Genomic DNA, 24,337 nt, shown 5'->3' on the forward strand with positions numbered 1-24,337 from the left:
GTTGGACAATGAAACTGAAACAGCTGTCATTTTAGTGTGGGAGGTTTCATGGCTAAATTGGACCAGCCTGGTAGCCAGTATTCATTGATTGCACATTGCACCAGTAAGAGCAGAGTGTGAAGGTTCAATTAGCAGGGTAAGAGCAAAGTTTTGCTCAAAATATTGAAATGCACACAACATTATGGGTGACATACCAGAGTTCAAAAGAGGACAAATTGTTGGTGCACGTCTTGCTGGCGCATCTGTGACCAAGACAGCAAGTCTTTGTGATGTATCAAGAGTCACGGTATCCAGGGTAATGTCAGCATACCACCAAGAAGGACGAACCACATCCAACAGGATTAACTGTGGACGCAAGAGGAAGCTGTCTGAAAGGGATGTTCGGGTGCTAACCTGGATTGTATCCAAAAAACATAAAACCACGGCTGCCCAAATCACGGCAGAATTAAATGTGCACCTCAACTCTCCTGTTTCCACCAGAACTGTCCGTCAGGAGCTCCACAGGGTCAATATACACGGCCGAGCTGCTATAGCCAAACCTTTGGTCACTCGTGCCAATGCCAAACGTTGGTTTCAATGGTGCAAGGAGCGCAAATCTTGGGCTGTGGACAATGTGAAACATGTATTGTTCTCTGATGAGTCCACCTTTACTGTTTTCCCCACATCCAGGAGAGTTACGGTGTGGAGAAGCCCCAAAGAAGCGTACCATCCAGACTGTTGCATGCCCAGAGTGAAGCATGGGGGTGGATCAGTGATGGTTTGGGCTGCCATATCATGGTATTCCCTTGGCCCAATACTTGTGCTAGATGGGCACGTCACTGCCAAGGACTACCAAACCATTCTTGAGGACCATGTGTATCCAATGGTTCAAACATTGTATCCTGAAGGCGGTGCCGTGTATCAGGATGACAATGCACCAATACACACAGCAAGACTGGTGAAAGATTGGTTTGATGAACATGAAAGTGAAGTTGAACATCTCCCATGGCCTGCACAGTCACCAGATCTAAATATTATTGAGCCACTTTGGGGTGTTTTGGAGGAGCGAGTCAGGAAACGTTTTCCTCCACCAGTATCACGTAGTGACCTGGCCACTATCCTGCAAGAAGAATGGCTTAAAATCCCTCTGACCACTGTGCAGGACTTGTATATGTCATTCCCAAGATGAATTGATGCTGTATTGGCCGCAAAAGGAGGCCCTACACGATACTAATAAATTATTGTGGTCTAAAACCAGGCGTTTCAGTTTCATTGTCCAACCCCTGTAGATGGACAAACTTTATCAGTTTATTATTTTACTTATTACCCCTACACATAGCCCATTCTAAAATGTCCAAACTCTAACACTCAGTAGTTTATTCTAACCTCCCCAACAACCCGCACCATTCCTAACCCTTTGTGAAGAGCCAGTTTTCAGTTGGTTCTCTGGGCCTGTTACCTGTCCCTGGTCTTTTGCCCGGTAGATGTGCCTATGCCTCCCTCCTTTGTTGGGACTCGGCAAACGGGGGTGCCTATTGGGGTCAGCCAGGGAGCTGGCTCCCTGGGAGAGCGTTTTGCCCCCCAGTCCTTCCCTCCCCATCCCTGGACACCTCCCTCCACCAGCTCCATCACATTACCACTCATGGAGGGCCTTGGGGTGTGGGTGCGCCATTGGAGTGCCGCAGGGGTTTTCCTTCTCTGCGGTCCCATAGCAGCCTGTGCCCCAATTTTATTGTACAACTTAGACACTCTCACTTATAACATTTTCATGACATTCACATGTAGGACCTTGGGGGTGGGTGCACTCAATGGCATCAAGAGGGAGGATATCCTAGTAGCCTAACCTCTGGTGCCTGTGCTCACCTCTAAGGGTTTAATTGCCGGGCTCCGGTAGGGGGGAATTAGCCAGCATTGATTGGGATGTGGCCCCGCTTCAGTGGTGGGGCTGGCCGGCTGGACTGCTTGGTGGGCCGTGGTGCGCCATGCGGGGGTATGGGTGGCTGGCGGGCTGGGGCGCCCCCGGGGTTTAGGGGTGGGATTGGCGGGGTGCCTGGTAACTGGTGCTGCCGTGGCCTTCTTCCACTGCTTCCTTCAGTGGTTCTGGCCCATGGTCGGGAGCCGGGCTGCAGCTGGCGGTCGGGTAGGTGGAGTGGCGGAGCACATCTTGTGACTGCACTGGGGCGGCTGGTGGGTTGTGCTTGGCCTGGAGCAGTTGGCCTGCATGTCCCAGGTACCCGGCTGTTGCATGTATCCCTCTCATGGACTGGTGGGCTGGGGGTGCTGACGCTGTCGGGGGGGGGGGGGGGTTGGGCTGGGAGGTGGAGGGGTTGTATCCACTTCTGGGATGTGGGGTCGCCAGCGTTTGGATCAGCTGGGCGGCGATGGTGGAGCTGAGCTGGATAGTGTTTCTCCCTGGGCGGTCGTTGCAGTGGCAGGGATGTAGTGGTTTTTTTGGGGGGTTTTTTGTGGCCGACGGGGGCATTGTGGGAGCATGGTGGGGGACACTGGCCCCAGGTACCGGGTGGATGAGTTTGTCCTGTCATGCTGCGGGGTCGGGGGTCCTGTTGTGGGTGCAGGCTTATCTCCACCACTCACCCGCTGTCACCTTGACAGAGGAGATGCTCCAAAGAGAAGTACACCCAGGAAACGGCTTTTAAGAGTTTTTAATGATTTGCCATTAGCTGTTGATTCTGGCAGTCCAGCTAACTTGGTTCTATTGAATCTTTCTGCAGCTTTTGATACAGTAGACAATAGCATTTTGATTTTTTTTTTGTTTGAGCTTCTGTGCAGGTATCAAACATCCCGTTTCTAAATAATTCCTATCATAGCTGTTGGATAAGAGTTTTTCATTTCACCTAAGGAACTACTTCTCTATGATGAGCACTTTCAACAGCAGGGTTCCTCAGGGCTCCATCTTGCTTCTCCTTGAAAATGGTCCTTTTGAGGTTCATTTTCCAAAAGCATAGCATGGCTTTTCATTGTTTGCTGATTATAATTCAGTTCAATTCAGTTTATTTATATAGCGCCAATTCACAACACACGTTGTCTCAAGGTTCTTCACAACAGTCAGGTTCATACATTCCAATTAATCCTAATCATTGAACAGTTCCGTCAGATTCAGTTATTTATTCAAATTGGATAAAAAGTTTTTCTATCTAAGGAAACCCAGCAGATTGCATCCAGTCAGTGACTTGCAGCATTCACTCCTCCTGGATGAGCATGTAGAGACAGTGGACAGTCACTGGTGTTGACTTTGCAGCAATCCCTCATACTGAGCATGCATGTAGCGACAGTGGAGAGGAAAAACTCCCTTTTAACAGGAAGAAACCTCCAGCAGAACCAGAACCAGGCTCAGTGTGAGCGGCCATCTGCCACGACCGACTGGGGGTTTGAGAGAACAGAGCAGAGACACAAAGAGAACAAAGAAGCACTGATCCAGGAGTACTTTCTATGGGAAGGAAAAGTAAATGTTAATGGATGTAGCTCCTTTAGTCGTTTCATCTAGAAAGAAAGAACAGATAAACTCTGAGCCAGTTTTCAAGGTTAGAGTCTGAAAGAGAGAACATAGAGTTAGTTACAGTAGAAGCTCAGTCAGTAGCTATGTCTAGGAGAGAGAAAGGGTTAAACACTAAAAGACAGGACTATGTGGATCATCTGTAGAAGGTGAGCATTAAGTTGTTGCCAACAGAAGCTTGGACGATGCCCCTCTCCAGAAAGGTGTCACAGGTAGACACAGAGTCAGGCCAGGTGTAGCTTCTAGGAAGAGAAAAGAGGGAACAGCCAACAGAGCTGTCTTCGAGTTCTTAAGAGACTGATGGAGATAAACAAAAACCACCCTGAAATCATCTTACTTGGACAACCTAACCTCTTATGGATGTAAGTATGTCACTGGTCCGATTGTCACCCATCTGCCAGGAACATTTGGATTATTTTAGACAGCACTTTTAAATGTGACAAGCCATGCTCAATGTTTTAAAAACACAATTTTTTCAGCTTCGTCATTGAAACCAAGGCCTACACCCTCCTGACCTGTTTCATGCATTCATTGGATAACTGCAAGTCCTTGTATCTTAGTGTTGATCAGGGGCTGCTAATGCATCTGCAGGCTGCAGAGGCTCATCTCCAGACCAGAAGAAATCACACCAGCCCTGTATTGCTAACCTTGCACTGGCTTCCTGTTTACTGCAGACTTCAGCTGAAATTTTACTGCCAAGTTTAAAAGTCGCGATAGCCTGGTAACACACTACTTATGTGATCTTCACTCTTCCAAACCAGCCATGGCCCCTAAGTTCTGGATCAGCCCGTCTTTGAAAATCAGAACTGTTAAAAAAGTTGATCAATTCAAATCTGTTAAAAATACATTTAGTATAATCATTTTTAAATTCTAGTTAAGTGGGACATTAGTGTGTTTCAGTGGTTATTTTCCTTGTTTTCTATGACTTGATGTTTTACAGTGTAAAGCAGTCTGGTCAACTGTGGTAGTTTTTAGATGTGCCATATAAAGAAACTTCATCCAGATGCAGCTTTGCTGAGTCTTGCTGCCATCTTGTTTTTAAGAGAGCAGAGGCTTTCTTGTTCAACTCTTCCAAACAGCCAAACTTGTTCATTGTAGTGACCTTTAACCAGCTAACTGAAGCCAATGTTGAATAATGTTTCTCTCTGCAGGATGACACTGATGACCAGTTCGTTGTTGCCTCTGTAAGCATTACAAAGCACTAAGTGTGTGCTTAATTTTCCAATAAAGCTCTAAAAGATGACCGTATGGGACCTGGTGTGTGTTTTTATGGCATTCAGGTAAGATTTTAATTATTTTAGAACCTGGTAAAGACCAAATCAGTTTTATAACATCCTCGTCGTCGTCTTTCGCTTTATCCGGGACCGGGTCGCGGGGACAGCAGACTCAGCAGAGACGCCCAGACGTCCCTCTCTCCAGACACCTCCTCCAGCTCCTCCGGGGGGAGCCCAAGGCGTTCCCAGGCCAGCCGAGGGACATAGTCCCTCCAGCGTGTCCTGGGCCGTCCCCTGGGCCTCCTTCCGGTGGGACGTGCCTGGAACACCTCCTGAGGAAGGCGTCCAGGAGGCATCTGATATAGATGCCCGAGCCACCTCAACTGGCTCCTCTCGATGTGGAGGATCAGCGGCTCTACTCCGAGCCCCTCCCAGATGGCCGAGCTCCTCACCCTATCTCTAAGGGAGTGCCGGTAAATGGAGAGCTTCGCTTTTTGGCTCAGCTCTCTCTTCACCACCGGACTTGGAGGAGCTGATCTTTATAACATCCTGATACATAAAACTCTAGAATTAAGAGGGTGTAGTTTCTTTTATCCAGGACTTTACAATGCATGTGACAAATACCTGAAATAAAAAGATTTTAAGGATGAGGCTGTCCTCGTATGCATAGACCTCACAAAAAATGTTTCTGCCATCATCCTGCGCCCAGCGTGCCTCCATGGGGAACCAGAGGCACAATTCCTCGCTGTTGCATACTCTGTTTGGACAGTCTCATCTCGCAGAGCATGACTCCTCCAACAGCATCAGAACCAACTGGGTGTCAGTCACACAGACAGAGCATGTGGGATTATTGCTTGGATGTTTCTTAAGACACCAAGATTTACATCTGGGAAATTACAACGTGTCGTCATATTTTCTACAAAAATCATCTCAGTTTTGTTTCTAGGAAATCTGTCTCATTTTTACTCTTTAAACCAGTAGAAGAGTCTGGACTGAGCAGAGGACATTAAAATACGAGGACATAAGGCATAAAGGACAAATTTTAGATTTCAAACTGCTATTTTAGACCTTTTTTAGGAGCAGTTTTCTTGAGAAACCCATTTTCAGACCAGGGTAGAGTTCTTCATATCCCTCTTGGAAATAGGAAGGAACATTAAAATGCAGACACTTCCTGCCTTGAATCTAAAAAACAAAATGCTAATGAAATAATTTCAATATTGTTCAGGATGAGATTTCTTCTATTTGGACACATTTTTAGAGAAACAGCAACTGCGACAACTTGTTTTCTCAGGTTCACAGATCTGAAATTCTCTGAACACAAATTAATCCATCTTATTAAGACTTTAATTACTGCCTGGCTTTGTTGTAGCTTTAATAATAGAGTACAGGCTCTGGATATAGTGCATTATATGTATATGCATCTTTAGACTTTCTACAGGGACTAATTATGAGTCCTAAAAAGAATCCTAATTTGCAATGCCACCATGAAGTCTGCCCTTTGGCCTATTTTCCAGTTCTCCTGGGATTGGAGTGTTCATGTCATTAGCTCATATGCCTTTGGGAAACTTTGGAGCCATCTGACAGGAAACAGCATCTATATATAATCATTTCATACAAAATTACTAAACATTTAATACAGCATGAGGAGGAACTGCTCAAAGGAGTCGAGTGACACGTGCCATCATGTTTGCGTTCCTAATCCCGTTTAATGAAATTACAGCATTCATTTTGAAGAGCCCCACTGACACATCTGAACACACTTCAGGAAAAAAAAACTAAACACATCTCAATTTTATGATATTAAGTCTGATTGTGTTTTAGCTTTGGCCAATAATTTTGGTTAAAAAAAATGAAAAGTCAGAGAAACTCATTCTCCAACAGGAATGATTTGGTTAAAATAGGATTGACTTGCAGCACAAAAGCATCGACTTTCACACTCCGCTGGGGTATAATTATGCTTCTGTAGCTCCTGCCAAGAGAAACCAAGGCGAGAGCCCATAGGGGGTTGGGGGTTATGGCCTTCAAAAAAAATAAAAATAAAATCAGAAATCATTTGGGAATTTTAAACCAGTTTGCACCAATCTCGTTCTTGGGACGCCTAATACTTTCTAAAGGTTATGCTGAACAGCAATCAGTGACTATAACAACAATCCTGTAACGGTGTGTGTGAACAATAATTTAGTCATTTTAGAACTTTGCAGAGTCAATATTCCGCAGCAGGTGAGTTTGTTTTGTGGAAAAATGGAGACATTCTCAGAAAATAACAGCACCTGGTTCTTTTATACTGCACATATAAAATTACGATAACCTGGCTGGGTCCACTTGTGATGGTTCTATATAATGAAGGTCTGGGGTGCCAGTCAGGTTTCTCTCCTGACATAAGACACAAACCTTACAAATGCAAACATGACTTAGTCCAAACGATTCCGGGAAAACTGGAATGCCAGCCACAGCAACAATCGACACTCGAGACCCGACACCCAACTCCAGCCCACCCCCTGACCAGAGGGCCCGCTCCTCCTCCCGGCCTCCAACCCCAGATGGCTAACAGAGTTAACTGATTTTGCAGTATTATTCCAAGTATACATGGTGCTGTATGACTGCAGATAGTGGACCATAGCCATAACCTGTGTTCAAACAAAAACACCTCATTTCCTGCTGAATGAGGTTTTATTCTTGCTGCGTCCTTTTGAGATGAAAATGTGTTTATGCAACAGACAAATTTCAGGCACTGAGTGAGGATTCAGAAGATAATGGAGCATAATGCAGCAAGCGTTCAGGCTCTGTGCTGCTCCCAATTATTTACTTTCCTGCATATCAACTTCTCAAATATATTATTATCCCTGCTGACTCAACACACATATTGGCATTATTAACTCTGCTTATGTGCATGGAGAAATACATCCTAATAAATGTAAATTTGGTCAATATTAGTCAGTTTAGAAAGATCAGATGAAAACTAGTATGATTTCTGCACATTTAAGGCACCTCTCATGGAATTTCAGGATTCTTCTACATCTTTATTTATTCAAAGCCAACAACTAACCAAAGAAGAAGACAACCTTTTATTCAGAACTAATCAAAACCCTTAATTCACTCTCTGTTGAACACAGTGAACGCCTCACAGTGTAGTCAGCTGCTCTGCTGGAAACCAACGATGTTTGGACTGATGTTTGGTAGACGATGTGAGCGAAGGAAACCAAAGTCAAATTCCTTGTTTGTACTCAAACTCGGCCAATAAAATGAATTCTGATTAGGGAAGAAATTACAGGTAATCACATTTTATAGTGGAGGATCATAATCATTTCAACTCAAACAGGCTCTTCATTAGCCGATCAAAGGTTTCAGACATTTAGCCTTAAAAAGTCTAAACCTGTGCAAAAATCACATGCAATCATCTGTCAGGTATTCACACCTTCATGACCCTGATGGCAAAGACAGGAAGACTTGCTGTCTTTGAACGCAGCAGGATTGTTGATCTGCATAAGCAATGATCTCACAACACTCCATCACTGCAGAGGCTGGCCACATTAAAACAGTCACTTTACATCTTTTAAAAGCTCATGAGGGGTTAAGGACAAAAAAAGTCAAGTAGTAAACCCAAAAGAAATAAAATAATAATTCATCTGCACTGAGCAGGGGATCCAGCAGGCTCTCCATGAGGACCGAGGCAGAACCTAGGGGCTACAGCCACAGGTAACATGTTTTAAAGCTGCGCGCAACACCTGATGGCTTCCAACATCCCTGACAGGACATCCCCCCAAAGAGGTTTCTGCACACCACAGAGGAGGAATCTGCATCATAGTTCCTTTAATAAAACAATGGAGTTTCGGTTTAAAAAGGAGCACCAAACCATGGCTATGTTGAAATATTCACTCCAGACTGGGAATTCTACCAGGGAATAATGTCAACTTCTTACAGTTTCTTCAAGAGTGCCAATGAACAGGCCAAAAGATTATTATACGGAGCTGAGCTGATGAAGACCAGAAAGACAGAAGATCTTATCAAACCAATCATCAATGAGTTTGGACTCCAACATTCCACAGATGGAGCACAATTTTACATTGTTTACTAGCCTTGTTCTTCCTCAAAGTCCTTTTAACATCAGTCTCTTCCAGTAAGTGTTTCACCCTCCCTTCCAATTCCAGTACAGGAACACAGAGCAGGATGACAGTTTGTTGGCATTTATTACCGTTATGTTCCTGGCATTCAGCTAGTGGCTAGTTAACAACATATAACAAGATTTTCCATGACCAAAACTCATTTTAAAGTGATGGCTTGTTGGTTCATCAGCATCAGTCAGTGTCTAGTGTCAGAGAAATACAACAGTGAATGGCACTTTAGTTCATAAAGCCTGAGGCTGCAGGTTCTCACTTCATATACTTTTTGAACATTTAATGTCTTGGCTGCCGGGAATAAAAGGTTTTGTTTCAAAGAAACTGGGACTAGCTTTGTTCAGATAAAAAGAAAGAAAACAGGACACTCCAGCACGTCGTCCGGGTTCCTCTTTCATAACTTGAGGCCAAGTGTAAAGGTTTTATTTCCCATTTGCTGCCTGTGAGCCAAGATGGATTTTTCCCACCCATTTATGAAACAATAAACTATTATTAAAATGGATCCTAAAGGAAGATGCCTCAGAAAACTGTAAACACAAAGTGTCACAGAAAAGAGGCACTGCAGCAAACCCCATTCAGTACTTTTAAGAGTTCTAGCAGAGTTTCAAGGAAATCTGGCTTTGTTTGGACTGAGAAAAGTCTGTATTCATTTTAAATGAAGCAAAAAAGGTTTGTATAACAATGACATACCAGGGCAGCCTTCCTAAAGCTGACGTTAGAGCCCGGTTCAAAGCGGCATCCTAAGTTCTCCCATTGGTTCCATGGCTTCTAAAAAAAGAGCTCTCCAAGGTACCAGTATCTATAATTGGCCATTGTGGTTCAGGTAAATGTGATGGCAGGGTATAATTAGCCAGCTTTTTTATTTTTTAAGCTTTGTTTTGGAGCACTAGTGGCCTTTCTTTTGCAACTTTTCTTTGAAAGTAGGCAGACAGGAAATGGGGTGAAGAGAGGGGAAGACATGCAGCGCAGGTCACCGTGGCTCCAACCAGGGGACAGCCGCGTTGAGGGCCAAAGCCCCTCCATACATGGACCGCTGCACCAGGCATCTTAAATTTCTCAGTGAACCATACACTCACAGGCCACTTTATTAGGTACACTTGTTCAATTGGCTGCAACAGTGAATCAGCCAATCATGTGGCGGTAAACTCCATACATGCTGCATCTGCTATCAGATTAGAGTAAGGCTCTACCAGCCAAGGATGTCTGCAATCTAAGTCACACTCCTTAGCAGGAGGCTTTCACTGGGTCAATCAGACAAAAAGTAGGTTCTGTTTAGTCCATGTTGGTGAACATTTATTTGTATCCATCTCCAGCAACCATTGGTCCAGAGGCAGGGGACACCCTGGAAAACATGCAGAAAGACCCCAGGATGGGATTCAAACCCAGGATCTTCTTGCTGCAAAGTAACAGCCCTACCAACTGCTCCCCTTTGCATTAAGGTCTTCTGAGCTAAAAGTACAGTTTTTCACACATCGCTTCCTATCCTAAGCATGCCCTAAGAAGCAGAACCAAGCTGGTGGACCCAATGCACCCAGTTTAACCTGCATCATCCCACAGCCAGATGAGGGGGTGACATAAGCTTGCTAAGATGGTATCCAGGACTATGGCGATCCTGGAGAACAAACCAGTGAGGTCTATGAGTTATTGCTGGTAACAATAAAGTTGGTAAGAAACATTCAACATAATACAAATCACATCAATTTTCTGATTTTCTGTGTGAGAGTCTTGTGATAAAACAAAGCCAAGAACCAATCAGTGATTAGCCCTAAGAGTTATCCAGAACAGTCAGAGCCTAGCATAGCCATGGACTTGACTATGAGATGTTTGGTTTAACACTGTTTCACCTCCTACTTGCTACAAACTCAGTGTACTTAGACATCTAGATATAAACACTTTGCTAAAGTTCAATCTGTCACCAGATTGACATCATGTTGCACGTCCTGCAGAATCATCTGAGGACGTGCAACATGCAAAACCTTTAGTCAGATGTTCTACAGCAGTAGAAGACCTCACCTGGCACCACTACTGCCAGCTAAGAACAGGAAACTGAGGCTAAAATTCACCCAGACTCACCAGAACTGGACCAGAATAGATTGGAGAAATGTGTCCTGGTCCGATCAGGCTGGATAGTAACAATATGAAATATTGTTACTATCTGCTGTTACGATTAATACACATTTGAAATAAAATGAATTGATGCCATCTAGATGAAGCAGATATTTTTGCCCTTTTCAAACATACCAGACATTTAAATGTTGACAATCTTTATTTTCTACCCCAGTATCTGAGGTCTGTCACAGCTAAAACATCGATTTTCTTCTGTAAAACAAGTCTCTTTCAGACACAACTTGTCTGAACAAACAAATTTCTTGCTTCAGCTACATCAGAGCTGGACTCTTTCCCAGCTTGCAGAGACAGGAAAAGAAACAACTACATCACTGTTGCTGTCCATCACAGCATTAATAGACCCTGATGTAGAACTCAAACAGAACTCAACACATTCTGTAGGCAGAGAGCTGGAACATCCCTGTCTGCTGCAGACTGTTCAACAACACTTCTTCTGATCACTGCACTGACATTTAATCATTAGCAACCATTTAAGAAATCCACCCAGTTCACCAACAAAGTCATTGCATCCAGTTTATCTGCAGGTGTGAATCCCTCAGGTGGATCCGAAGGAGCTGGCTGAAGAACAGGACGGTTCTGACTTTAAATGGTTTGGCTCATTCGAAGGATAATTTGGTTCGTCTTAAGGTATTAAATGTGTCATTATCTCATACTGGTACATCTTGACATGACCTGATCTTAACTGTTCAAACTGAGCATCAGAATGAGGAAGAAGGGCAATGTATGGGACACTGAACATAGCATGGTTGTTGGCACCAAACAGGCTGGTGCGAGTATTCCAGAACCTGCTGATCTGCTGGGATTTCATACACAACCAATTCTGTGATATACAGAGAATGATCACAGCTGGCAGAATATTCTCCAGATGATGAAAGGAACAGTAGTTCCAATGACCACTGGTTCCAACCAAGGTCTGCAGAACACCATCTCAGGACGTTAAACATGTGAAGCCTCAGGTCAGATGTTCTACAGTACCACCTGAGCACCATTTAACCAACACAGCCTACCTGAATATTGCTGCTTACCATCTCCATCACTTTGTGACCACACTGAACCCATCTTCTGATGGTTCCTTCCAGTAGGAATCCATCAGCTCCATGTATCAAAGCTGAGATGATCTCAGATTAGTTTCTTGATCCCGAGGTTCAGTCGCTGACCTCCAATCACCAAAATGTCTCTGGCACATAAGGATGTTCTGAGGGTAAAGCTTGCACCAACCAGGTACCAGCAATCAGTACCTAATAAAGTGGTTCTGAGTGTAAATGGGCCAGTAAACTGACAATCTTCATCACTGCAGACAAAGTACTGATCCATCCTGCCATCTCTCAGACATTAAGACACTTGAACTGGTTCACTTCAAACAGGTCCCAGAGCAGGATCCAGATCTCCTGACTAGATGGAGGACGCTCTGGTTGGTAGACCTCCATAACACCCCTCTAATGCTCAGGCCAGCAGCCACCCTACTGATGAAGCTTGTCTGTTGCTGGGATCCAAGGCTGGCACAGTTTGAAGACCCAGGACCTAAAAGGGAAGGATTCCAGGGGAGCAATGAATCTAAAGGCAGGGTGAGCTAAAAGAGGCTTTGATTTACAGTGAAATGACTAAATTTTACATCAAACCTGCAGCCTGAGGGGTACAGAGAGGTCTCCATGGAAACCTGTGAGCAGTACATATGACAAATATGTTCAGATGAAAACGAGGCATGGAAAATTTGGTTTCCCTTGTTCCAGAAGAGACTGTGCTGGATTCTGAGTTAACAAATGGCACATCAGCAGTTTGTGTTGGATTTTCCCCTGAAGGAATCAGTAAAGTGAGAGAGGGAGAATTTTAAAAAGCTTGGATTATTTGTTTTCTTCTTCAGAAAAAGGAAATGCATTAGTGAACAAATGTGTGAAACCAATGAACCATCAACACCAAACAGTATGCCAGAAACACCAACCCTGAAATACAAAAAGTTCTATTAGATGTTTTTATTTGGGGCTTTAAATAGTTCATGTGACCTCTTCATTAACCAGGGTGTACTGACTGATTTTTTAAATCAGGAGTTGGGGGCATGTGTTTAAATTTCCTGTGGATTTTCTGATTCCCACCTGCTCAAACATATTCATACAAATCAACTAAATCTTTTAATAAGTGGTCCTGGGGGTTCTATGGGCCTGCTACCTTCTGATCAGTGACCATGAATGAGTGCAGCTGGTAGCTTCATGTCAGAGCACTCAATGGATGGTCCAATTATCAGAAAAATAGGAAAAAACAAGAATGGTCCAGGGACGACCAAAACGGTCTGGACGATCCAGAACAATCCAGGAACCACCAAGGCCCAGGTCCGCCATCAACTGGAAGCTGCTGCAACACCAGTGTCGCCGTCCACAGTTAAGCTGGTTTAACATCACGTGGACTGAGAGCATCCTCGCCAATAAAGAGGCCTTGCTACAAATATGACACCTTCAAGCTGGACTGAAACCTGCAGCTTTCCACACGGACAAGCCTGTCTTCTGGAAAGTTTGATGGTCAGATGAGACGAGGACTGAGCTGTTTGGACCAACTGTCAAGCATGGTGTTGGCATCATCATGGTGTGGGGCAGTTTTATTGATTTGCACAGAGTAGAAGGAATAATGACGGAGGACTACCTCGACATTCTTCAACTTGTTAAAAACTGGGTGCTCCAGCTGGACAACGGACCCAAACACAGCAGCAGGCTGACATTAAGCTTCTACAACGACCTTCAAAAACCTGTGGAAAATCTGTGGATGATGCATACAACCCAGGTCCATTTAGGGAACCATCCCAACACAGAACCCGCCTAGTCGGGGATAAATACCAGAGACTCACTGAGGGTCCCAGCCGGGTGAACTTAGCCAGGTGGACCCAACACTGATGTTTAACCAGATATTAGTTGAGTGCATGTATAATTCTGAGCCCGTGTGTATCACAGAAAACACACAATAAATGCCAACTTATGCAGACACTTCTTGGTCCAAAAGGTTGTTCCTGAACTCTGGACCAGGAAGGGTTCCATGAATAAAACATTCATATCATTGATCAGAAGAAGGAAACTTCTCCCTCAGCAGGTCGGAGAAGCAAAGATCTCTCAACATGTTGGTGATCCTTTCAGAGCCTTTAGATAGAAAGTTGGGGGGTGGGGAGGGCACTGGAACTTTCAATGAGAGCCGAATTGTTCTGATGGTTAAACAGGTTCGGAAGCGGCTCGGCTGTTTAAGCTTGGTGTCAGTTACGGTGGTTCAGATACAAAGAACCCAAAAACTGGCTTCTTCAAAGGGTGGTCTGGAGATCCCTCAGTGCACCAAACACTTCAGAGAAGTCTTCCCTGGTTTCTACTTAAAGAAAAAAACACCAGAACCAGAACCACGGCCGCGATCCCCGTGGAAGTTTCTCCACGAACCGAGGACTGAGAAGGTTTTTCTTACCGAAGTTGGAACCGGGAGGCTGGCGGGTCGCTCGATCAGCTCGGGTTGCTGTTTCCCGGTCACATCCATACAGCCGCTGTCGCTGTCCGCTCACTTCCACGGGAGTTTCTCAAGTCATTCATCCACAGACCGACCGCGGCGGCTGTTCCCCGGCGTCCCGTTTAGCGGCGCAGGCAGGCGGACGCAGCATGCCCGGAGGCTCGGTGAGGGTTCCTGCCAGCGGAGAGCAATAGATGATCAGATGTTTCAGCTCCAGGAGGAGAGAAGATGTTTCAGCTCCGGCAGTCAGCGGCTCCTCTGCTGCTGCTCATCAGACCGCAGGACTCCCACCTGCGACCCGCAGCCTCCTGTTGACCATCCCTGCGTCAAAGCGCATTAACCCGTTCATTGGCTCCACGCTCCAGGAGGTCCAATCACATTCGGTCCAATTAAATCTGACGTGGAGCGAGTCTTTACTCCCCTCAGGGTTGGATTTATATCAATCAACCAATCAATCAATCAATCAATCAAGATTGAATCAATCACAGATGATTGGTTATTATTTGCTGATTTGTGAGTAAACAAAAAAAAAATCATTAAATTCATAGCATCATATTGTAACCATGGTAACACAACAATCAAACGATTATTATTTGTTCTTGTAAATGAGCCAATTCTTTTAAATCGTACATTGTAAACATTTTTTTTTATGTTTTTTAATGTTTATATTCCAAAGTCAGTCTGAAGGTCCCTGGAAGGACGCAGTCCTGAACTTCTCCAGAACGGAAAGATTCTCAGTCCACCCGGGTCATTCCTTATGGAGGACCGATCCTGACAAAATTAAAAATAAAAGCATAAATATATATATTTTGTTTTTCCTTTTCCTTAAACATGCCTTTGTTCTATTGACATTTCCTCGTCTCTCTTTTTTCTTTACCGTATGCATTTCTCCTTCATTATGCAAATGAGGAGGGCTGCCTTCTTCTCCTATTGACCACCTATGATGAAAATTTCAGACCCCTCCATGATTTCTAAGTGGGACAATTTGCAAAGTTGCAGGGTGTTCAAATACTTATTTTCCTCTCTCCCTCTCTCTCTCTCTATATATATATATATATTTATATACTGCTCAAAAAAATGAAGGGAACCCTCAAATAACACATCCTAGATCTGAATGAATGAAATATTCTCATTAAATACTTTGTTCTGTATAAAGTTAAATATGCTGACAACAAAATCACACAAAAATCATCAATGGAAATCAAAGTTATTAACCAATGGAGGCCTGGATTTGGAGTCACAGACAAAGTTAAAGTGGAAAAACACACTAGAGGCTGATCCAACTTTGATGTAATGTCCTTAAAACAAGTCAAAATGAGGCTCAGTATTGTGTGTGACCTCCACGTATCTTTATGACCTCCCTACAACGCCTGGGCATGCTCCTGATGAGACGGTGGATGGTCTCCTGAGGGATCTCCTCCCAGACCTGAACTAAAGCATCCGTCAACTCCTGGACAGTCTGTGGTGCAACGTGACGTTGGTGGATGGAGCGAGACATGATGTCCCAGATGTGCTCAATCAGATTCAGGTCTGGGGAACAGGCGGGCCAGTCCATAGCTTCAATGTCTTCATCTTGCAGGAACTGCTGACACACTCCAGCCACATGAGGTCTAGCATTGTCCTGCATTAGGAGGAACCCAGGGCCAACCGCACCAGCATATGGTCTCACAAGGGGTCTGAGGATCTCATCTTGGTACCTAATGGCAGTCAGGCTACCTCTGGCGAGCACATTGTGTGCCATGCGGCCCTCCAAAGAAATGCCACCCCACACCATTACTGACCCACTACCAAACCAGTCATGCTGAAGGATGTTGCAGGCAGCAGATCTCTCTCCACGGTGTCTCCAGACTCTGTCACGTCTGTCACATGTGCTCAGTGTGAACCTGCTTTCATCTGTGAAGACCACAGGGCGCCAGTGGTGAATTTGCCAATCCTGGTGTTCTCTGGCAAATGCCAAGCGTCCTGCACGGTGTTGGGCTGTGACCACAACCTCCATTTGTGGACATCAGGCCCTCATACCATCCTCATGGAGTCGGTTTCTAACCGTTTGTGCAGACACATGCACATTTGTGGCCTGCTGGAGGTCATTTTGCAGGGCTCTGGCAGTGCTCCTCCTGTTCCTCCTTGCATAAAGGTGGAGGTAGCGGTCCTGCTGCTGGGTTGTTGTCCTCCTACGGCCTCCTCCACGTCTCCTGGTGTACTGGCCTGTCTCCTGGTAGCACCTCCAGGTTCTGGACACTACGCTGATAGACACAGCAAACCTTCTTGCCACAGCTTCCATTGATGTGCCATCCTGGATGAGCTGCACCACCTGAGCCACTTGTGTGGGTTGTAGAGTCCGTCTCATGCTACCACGAGTGTGAAAGCACCACCAACATTCAAAAGTGACCAAAACATCAGCCAGAAATCATCGGTACTGAGAAGTGGTCTGTGGTCCCCACCTGCAGAACCACTCCTTTATTGAGTGTCTTGATAATCACCAAAGATTTCCTCCTGTTGTCTTTTTCATTTGAACAACAAGATGTGAAATTAATTGTCAATCAGTGTTGCTTCCTAAGTGGACAGTTTGATTTCACAGAAGTTTGATTTACTTGGATTTATATTGTGTTGTTTAAGAGTTCCCTTTATTTTTTTTCAGCAGTGTGTATATATATATATATATACACACCACCAGAACATGACTACTGTGTGCAGCCAAGTATAATATCATAGATGTGATTAATGTTTGAGGGTTATAACTAATTGTCATATTTTGTGAGCACCATCTTCTAATTCTGCATATTCCTGATTACATCTTAGTGATGTGGTCCAGCCAGCCCTTTACACTTGATGGACGATGACGTGGACAGCGGAGAGAGGCATCACAAATATCTACAGACCACCTGTGTGATGCTTCACTCACCATCCAGAAAGACAAACCAAAGGTCTCAGTTGCAGCATCCAATCCAAGTCTCTGACCTTGTGAAAGATTTAGCCACACCACCAGAGACTTTCTGTTCAGAAAGACATTTGCCTCTTTGTTCTGTTGAAGAGGTTTTTCCAGGAACCGGTCACTCAGGTTGATCCTGCTGTCTCCATTGTAAATACTTGTACATAGTTTTATTTTATACCTTTTGTCTTATAATCTTGATCTGTTTGAATGTTTTCTTCCCCCATTCTGTTTAAAATGTTATTTGTAATTTTTCAAAATAAACTGTGTTTAGAAATTTAAATGAAGTTGATGTATTGTTAGATCAAATGGAAATAAAATACATTGATGACAAAAACAATTTAGAAATTTATTAGAACACCTTAAAACTTTAAGAAACAATCTGAACAAAACTTAATATTATTTCTTATATAGCACCTTATTTCAGTACCATTTTTTCTAAGATGGAAAACAGTCTGTCCATTCTCTGTAGCCTCATGTCCTCCCTGATCAACTCCATCATCTCTGTTCCTCTTTCTTTTCTGACCTCTTCCTGCTGGCTCACTGTCTTCCTTCTCCATCTGGTTGACCACCGCTCCGCTTGGCCCTGGAGTGTCCTCAGGGATGGAGGCAATTAGGACAGGAGGTGTTGTGGAAGACCTCTGTCCCAACATCTCATCCATAAGGACAAACCAGGTCCAAGTAGCAGCAGTGGGCTTTTCACTGACTCCTGACCCTGACCCTGGATACTTACAATCCTAAAGTTAGATGGAAGAAAAGAAGAGTTGACTAAACAGAGAAACCAACAAGACTTTTAGAAATATTTTTTTATTTGTGTGACATGAGAACTTCTGAACAAACTTTATATTTCTTTTTCATATTGTCCCACTTTTGTTTGGCCTACAAGGGGCTGACCTTCACCTGTTGGTCCATCTTCTCCAGAATTGTCCTAAACAAGCAAAAAGGAAAGAGGGAAAACCAAAAGAAGTATGTTAATCACTGGATGGATATTTATGAAAGTTAGAAAGATAGAAGTTATTGAAACTGGACAGAAACTGACTGTAAAGAATGTTGTTATTGTACCTCCAAGCCACGATGGCTGAGTTTTTAGCTCCAGTAAAAAGGTGGTGGTTCTCACCCCTGAGCTTCATTAACTGGGCCGTCTGCTGCTTTGTCCCTAAACAACAAGAAAAACCATCTTGCTTAATATCAGTGTAAAAAAAGTCTTTTTTTTTATTTTACATTTGTCTTAATTTGCAGAACATATTAAAATATTTCTATGCAAATGCCTAAAACAAGCTCTTTCAAACTTTTCACTTCTTTACTGAGATTTGTTTGCATTTGAAAGTGTATTTCTCTTCAGCTGTACCTGAAATCACGAATTATAATTCTAGCTGAATTATAAATACACTTTTAAAACACATGTAGCACATTTCTTCATCAAAAATGAATATTTAAAAGCTTATTTATTCTCAATCACACTCTCCAACGATACGGTAAGATTACATAAAATCGTCCATTTATTCAGGTTAATATTAATATCACAGGAATATTAAATCGACTTACATGAACAAATGACACAATACATTAAAATAATACTAACATAAACTGTTAGAAATCATTTGTGTTAAACGTTCACTGTGATGACTGGCAGCAGGAGCTCAGTACCGATAGTTCAGTCAGATCTCTACCGGGTCTAGCTCGCCCCACCGCCGGTAGGGCTGGCGAGGCAAACCGGTTACTACGGTGGGAGCGGAAAACTTCGAACACGTCGGAGCACGTTTGAAATTAAGCGATGTTTTGTTAAATCAAGGAGATATTTAACGTCTACATAGTTATATTCCCGCACTAAAAACATTGTAAAAGTTCATTTGTGTCACAGAAAGTGTAATTTTTCACAGTTTACTCACAGCTTTTGCCAGTGTGGTCCGCCATGGCTGCCCCTGTTTGACCAAATCACTTCGACCCGCAATGAATCATGGGAAATGATGGACCACGAAGGATACTCACAACTCATCCTTCAAATCGGGCAAAATAAGGACACATTTGTCGGCAGCATCTGACAGACCTTACGTGCCGCGCTGTGATGTAATCAGCCCACAAGTACGGACTTGGAAGGATCCAGCCCCTGAATTGGGACACACCCTCGGCCTGCACATGGATCCTCCTCCTTCCTGTTTATTGACCAATAGGAGAGGAGCTGGAGAGAAGAAGGCAGCCCTCCTCATTTGCATAATGAAGCAGAAATGCATACGGTAAAGGAAAAAGAGAGACGAGGAAATGTCAAAAGAACAAAGGCATGTTTAAGGAAAAGGGAAAACAATATATATATATATTTCTGCTTTTATTTTTAATTTTGTCAGTATCGGTCCTCCATAATTCCTTACCTCCTCGCTCTTTAAGGAAATTGTGAATTTAATGATTTATTTAGTTTTAAATAGTTTGTTGCTTCGCTCTAAAGTTAAGTAGTAAAGAAAACGTCCATAAACGTCAAATTTAATTTCCCTTTTGTAATTAAACAAACCCATGACAGCTTCAATGAAAATGAGTTTACCTGATTATTATGATAGTAACATTTAAAAAAAGTAAATGGTTAACGGACTGAACTTATAAATAAGGTAAAAGTAAAATGAGCTAAAACTTACAAATAAGTGTGTTAATCAGTTATTGTTAATGAATCATGCAGCTGTAAAGCAACAACTCTGGCCTGATGCAGATTGGTAAAGAATTAAATGTAAAATAATGATTTCAATTTTTCCTGCTTTTGGATCCAGAGCAACTTAAGAAATAATGGAAGGAATTAATTAACTGCTCATCATCTTTTATTTATAAGTTGAAACAAAAACCAATTTATTAGCTAAGAGCCTTTTAAACGGAGCAAAGGAGCAATGGCATCTGCTGGACTGAAGGTGTTTTGCAGTCTTCTTTACAACTTCCCTAGACGTCATTAGGCTGATTTAAATAAATGGTCCGTGGCCTTGCTGAGTAATGGAAACAGATTGTATACTATTCCCTGGGATTTATTTTACCCAGGTAAAATAAATCCTGAGGCCTTCGGTGGAAAAGGGGCCATTGATGCAGCTCTCTCATTACACATTATGCAGAGGTATCATGAGGAGGAGAGACTGACTTCAGCTTCATCCCTCAGTGGTGATCCCAGGAAAAATATGAGGTGATGTTCAAGTTCTGTCCAATTTAAATGCATAAAAAAGGAAAGATGTAGAACTTGGCTGGTTAGCAGAGCAGAGCTGCACAGAAACATACAACAGAAGATCTCACTCTGGGATGTTTGAAGGAGCTCACACGTATTCAAAGAAAGTCAGTAAAGAGCTAAATGAAGTTCTGCTCTTAGAGATTTTGCCCTTTTAGTCGGGACAGTTGGGATGCATATAAATCTGTGTTCCAAAGGAAACAAACTAACCATCATTCTGGGATAATCAGTAACACGAATAATGGCAGAGGTTCAGAACCAGGGGCTTTTCCAGTTTTATCTGTTAGATGGGTCCAGTCTGAGTGGTTTCAGAGTCCTCCACCCTCATATGCTCCTCTGGGCTAAAAACAATCTCATTTAGCTGCGGAATATCACACTGCAACATGTTCAGGGCTGTGAAAAGTATGTACCCCCTCACAGACTGAGATTACTTCATGTTATGGGTTTCTCTACCAGCACCGGCACCGTGTTTATGAAACCTTTGACAGGAAAAGGTTCTCATCTCTGATAACAGTTTAAACTTTGAATGTTTTTAAATGTTGCTGCAAGTTTCATGATGCTGAGAAATCTGGCCTTCAGCTGATGTAATAAAACCTCCCGAATCATGAAGGGAAATCATGTTTTTGCTCTGATGTGGTCTCGGTGTCTCTGGACCTAAATGGATCCAACAACCAGTTCTCTAATCTCTGTTGACCCACCCCTCAGTATCTCTCTGGATCTGAATCCTGCATCTTCTAGAAAACATGGATCGAACAGCTTTAAAGGACCTGCCTTTCTACAGACTCACTCCTCAAAAGGTTTACAGAACAGGTCCCAATTCAAGCTTCTGTCTGTGATTCATGTAGGTTGGACCCCATCTCCTGGGCCCATGAACTGTTTCTGGTGACCTGCAGCCAAGCTGTTTGCCAGTGTTTTTGTATTTTTTGAACCACATGCATCATTTGGTGCCAAACTCAGAAGGTATTTGTGTGTTTTTCTCTATTCCATAATGGAGATCCATCTAGCTCTACCCATTTTGTTTTGGTCATACTAATACTCTGACCCGGTTTGTCCCAGAAGGCCTGAACCACCTGGCTTCATGGCACCATAATGGGATTTTTATTGGCATAGATTGATATAGATTGATATAACTCAGTGCTACATGTATGAGGGTTTATGAACGTCTTCAAAATAATGTTGTGTATAATGTTTGGCAGATGTGCTGCAAGGTTCCCAGTGAGAAGAATTTTGACCAACATGAGAACCAGCAGCTGCTCTGATTAAAGAAGCCACTGAGCTACAGTGAGTGAATTTAGGTGGAGCAGCTGTTTAAATCCCTCCACATCAGCCTTTGTGTGACTAAATTCTTCACTTAAGCTTTAAGGGGTCTCCTCCAAATTGGTTCAGCGTCTACCTTTCTTATTCAAAAGCTCATCAGACAATAATCCTCTACAGACAATAGCAGAGTTCCTCGAGGTAAACAATCTAAACTTTAGGCTTTAGTCAAACATTCAAATCTTCTGCTGCACATTCTGCCATAAAGTAGAACATTTGGATCTGACACGATGAGATAAAGCCCGTCATTCTTCAGGCTCTTTTTCCTGAAAGATTCACAGTTTCCTGCAGCTGACGCAGCGTCTGCAGTCTGACATTTTTCTTCAGTGTCTGAGCTGTGAATCCAGTGCTTTTCTAACTACTTAAATGCATTTTACTCATGCTTAAATGATCCATGGCTCAACATGGCAGAGATGCAAAGCTGTGACTTTGAAACAGTTTAGGAGTTTCTGGGTTGTAGGAAATCTTCAGAAACAGCTTCAGGTTCGGCAGTGATGTGGTTTGAGAATCTGCCACATTCACTCCTCTAAAACATGGAGCCAGAAATATGAACCTTCATGACTGCAGAGACGCCTGGACACTGCCCTGATGGGCGTCAATGTCCTTTAAAGATCTGGTGGATGACATCAGCAGACAAGTGATGGAACTGAAACGCCGCCATCTCTGCAGCACCATGTTATTGACAAGATGCTGCAACTAACATCCTTCTCTGCAGCATTTTGGGACATGCACAGCACTAAATGCTTCATGATGCATGCCATAAGTTGCATGGAGTTCATTTTACATCTACACGCTAATCAGACATTATATTATGACCGCTGATATTTGACCATGGAAGCCAAGGAAAGCATAATGTTAATGCTGCGAAACGTTGGGTCCTGCCACCCATGTGGATGTTACTTTGACACCAGCAACCATGTTGGCGTTGGTATTATTGCATCGCATGTCATGGAACCGGTACCCCCTGATGTCTGTGGCCTCAGTTGGTTAATGTTCCCTGTTGCATGGTTCATAATGTTTGAGCAATACAAGGCTTTGACCTTGCCTCCTAATTCCCCAGATTTCGATCTAATTCAGATTTTGGGAAAGAGATGGATGAGCTGGATAAGTCCCATTCCTGGAGACTCCACCTTGAAACTTCCAGAACTTACAGGGAGAACTTACAGTTAGCATCTAGCTCCCAGATACCACAAATTTATCGTCAACAAGAACTGGTTCTAAACTCTGTTCAGCGAGGTTAAAATGAATTGAATCATGTTCATAGTTCCTCAGAAACATTCTGAACTACGTTCATTGCTCCAATAAGATCTAAGATCTCATATTTCTGTCTGAAATAAAGTTTAATAATATATATATATATATATATATATGCCGGGTCATGACTGCCTTTAGGAATAAACATCGGACAGCATTTCTAACCTTCCTCATCTGTTTAATTCTCCCTTTTTGTCTTTACTCAAATGAAATGTGTTTAATTACGGCCACGCTCCCCAACCAGCTGCTCTCATTCACATGTTGCACTGCTTTGACTGCCAGGATAAGTCTGAAGGCTTGACTGAAAGGTGCTCCTTCCAGACTGTAAATATCTAGATACTGTTTAAGGATACAAGCAGACAGATCTTCATTCATGCACATTAAGATTTGTGCTGTTATTTCAGCTATACACACCTGTAGAATGATCTGAGAGAGCAAAAGGTGACAGGATGCATGAAGCTGCACCTTCTCTGCATTCCTTTGCTGCATCTCCTGCACAAAACAATCAAATTGGGATGCAAATAAAGATGTATACAGGATGAGCCTTCAGTATACAGGGGTTGGACAATGAAACTGAAACACGTGTCATTTTAGTGTGGGAGGTTTCATGGCTAAATTGGACCAGCCTGGTAGCCAGTCTTCATTGATTGCACATTGCACCAGTAAGAGCAGAGTGTGAAGGTTCAATTAGCAGGGTAAGAGCACAGTTTTGCTCAAAATATTGAAATGCACACAACATTATGGGTGACATACCAGAGTTCAAAAGAGAACAAATTGTTGGTGCATGTCTTGCTGGCGCATCTGTGACCAAGACAGCAAGTCTTTGTGATGTATCAAGAGCCACGGTATCCAGGGTAATGTCAGCATACCACCAAGAAGGACGAACCACATCCAACAGGATTAACTGTGGACGCAAGAGGAAGCTGTCTGAAAGGGATGTTCGGGTGGTAACCCGGATTGTATCCAAAAAACATAAAACCACGGCTGCCCAAATCACGACAGAATTAAATGTGCACCTCAACTCTCCTGTTTCCACCAGAACTGTCCATCAGGAGCTCCACAGGGTCAATATACACGGCCGGGCTGCTATAGCCAAACCTTTGGTCACTCATGCCAATGCCAAACGTCGGTTTCAATGATGCAAGGAGCGCAAATCTTGGGCTGTAGACAATGTGAAACATGTATTGTTCTCTGATGAGTCCACCTTTACTGTTTTCCCCACATCCAGGAGAG

The 24,337-nt window shown here is 43.4% G+C and overlaps 1 long non-coding RNA gene across 1 annotated transcript; it reads right to left on the minus strand.

Annotated features, from left to right (window-relative positions):
* Window positions 1-11,069: 11,069 nt before the first annotated feature.
* On the minus strand, window positions 11,070-14,817 carry LOC124855119. Its single transcript, XR_007035014.1, has 3 exons — window positions 14,379-14,817; window positions 12,569-12,742; window positions 11,070-12,470 (listed from the first exon to the last, which is right to left on the minus strand). It is a non-coding gene; the product is annotated as an uncharacterized LOC124855119 (long non-coding RNA).
* Window positions 14,818-24,337: the final 9,520 nt, after the last annotated feature.

Source organism: Girardinichthys multiradiatus, chromosome 19 (assembly GCF_021462225.1).
Source record: "Girardinichthys multiradiatus isolate DD_20200921_A chromosome 19, DD_fGirMul_XY1, whole genome shotgun sequence".
NCBI lineage: Eukaryota > Metazoa > Chordata > Actinopteri > Cyprinodontiformes > Goodeidae > Girardinichthys > Girardinichthys multiradiatus.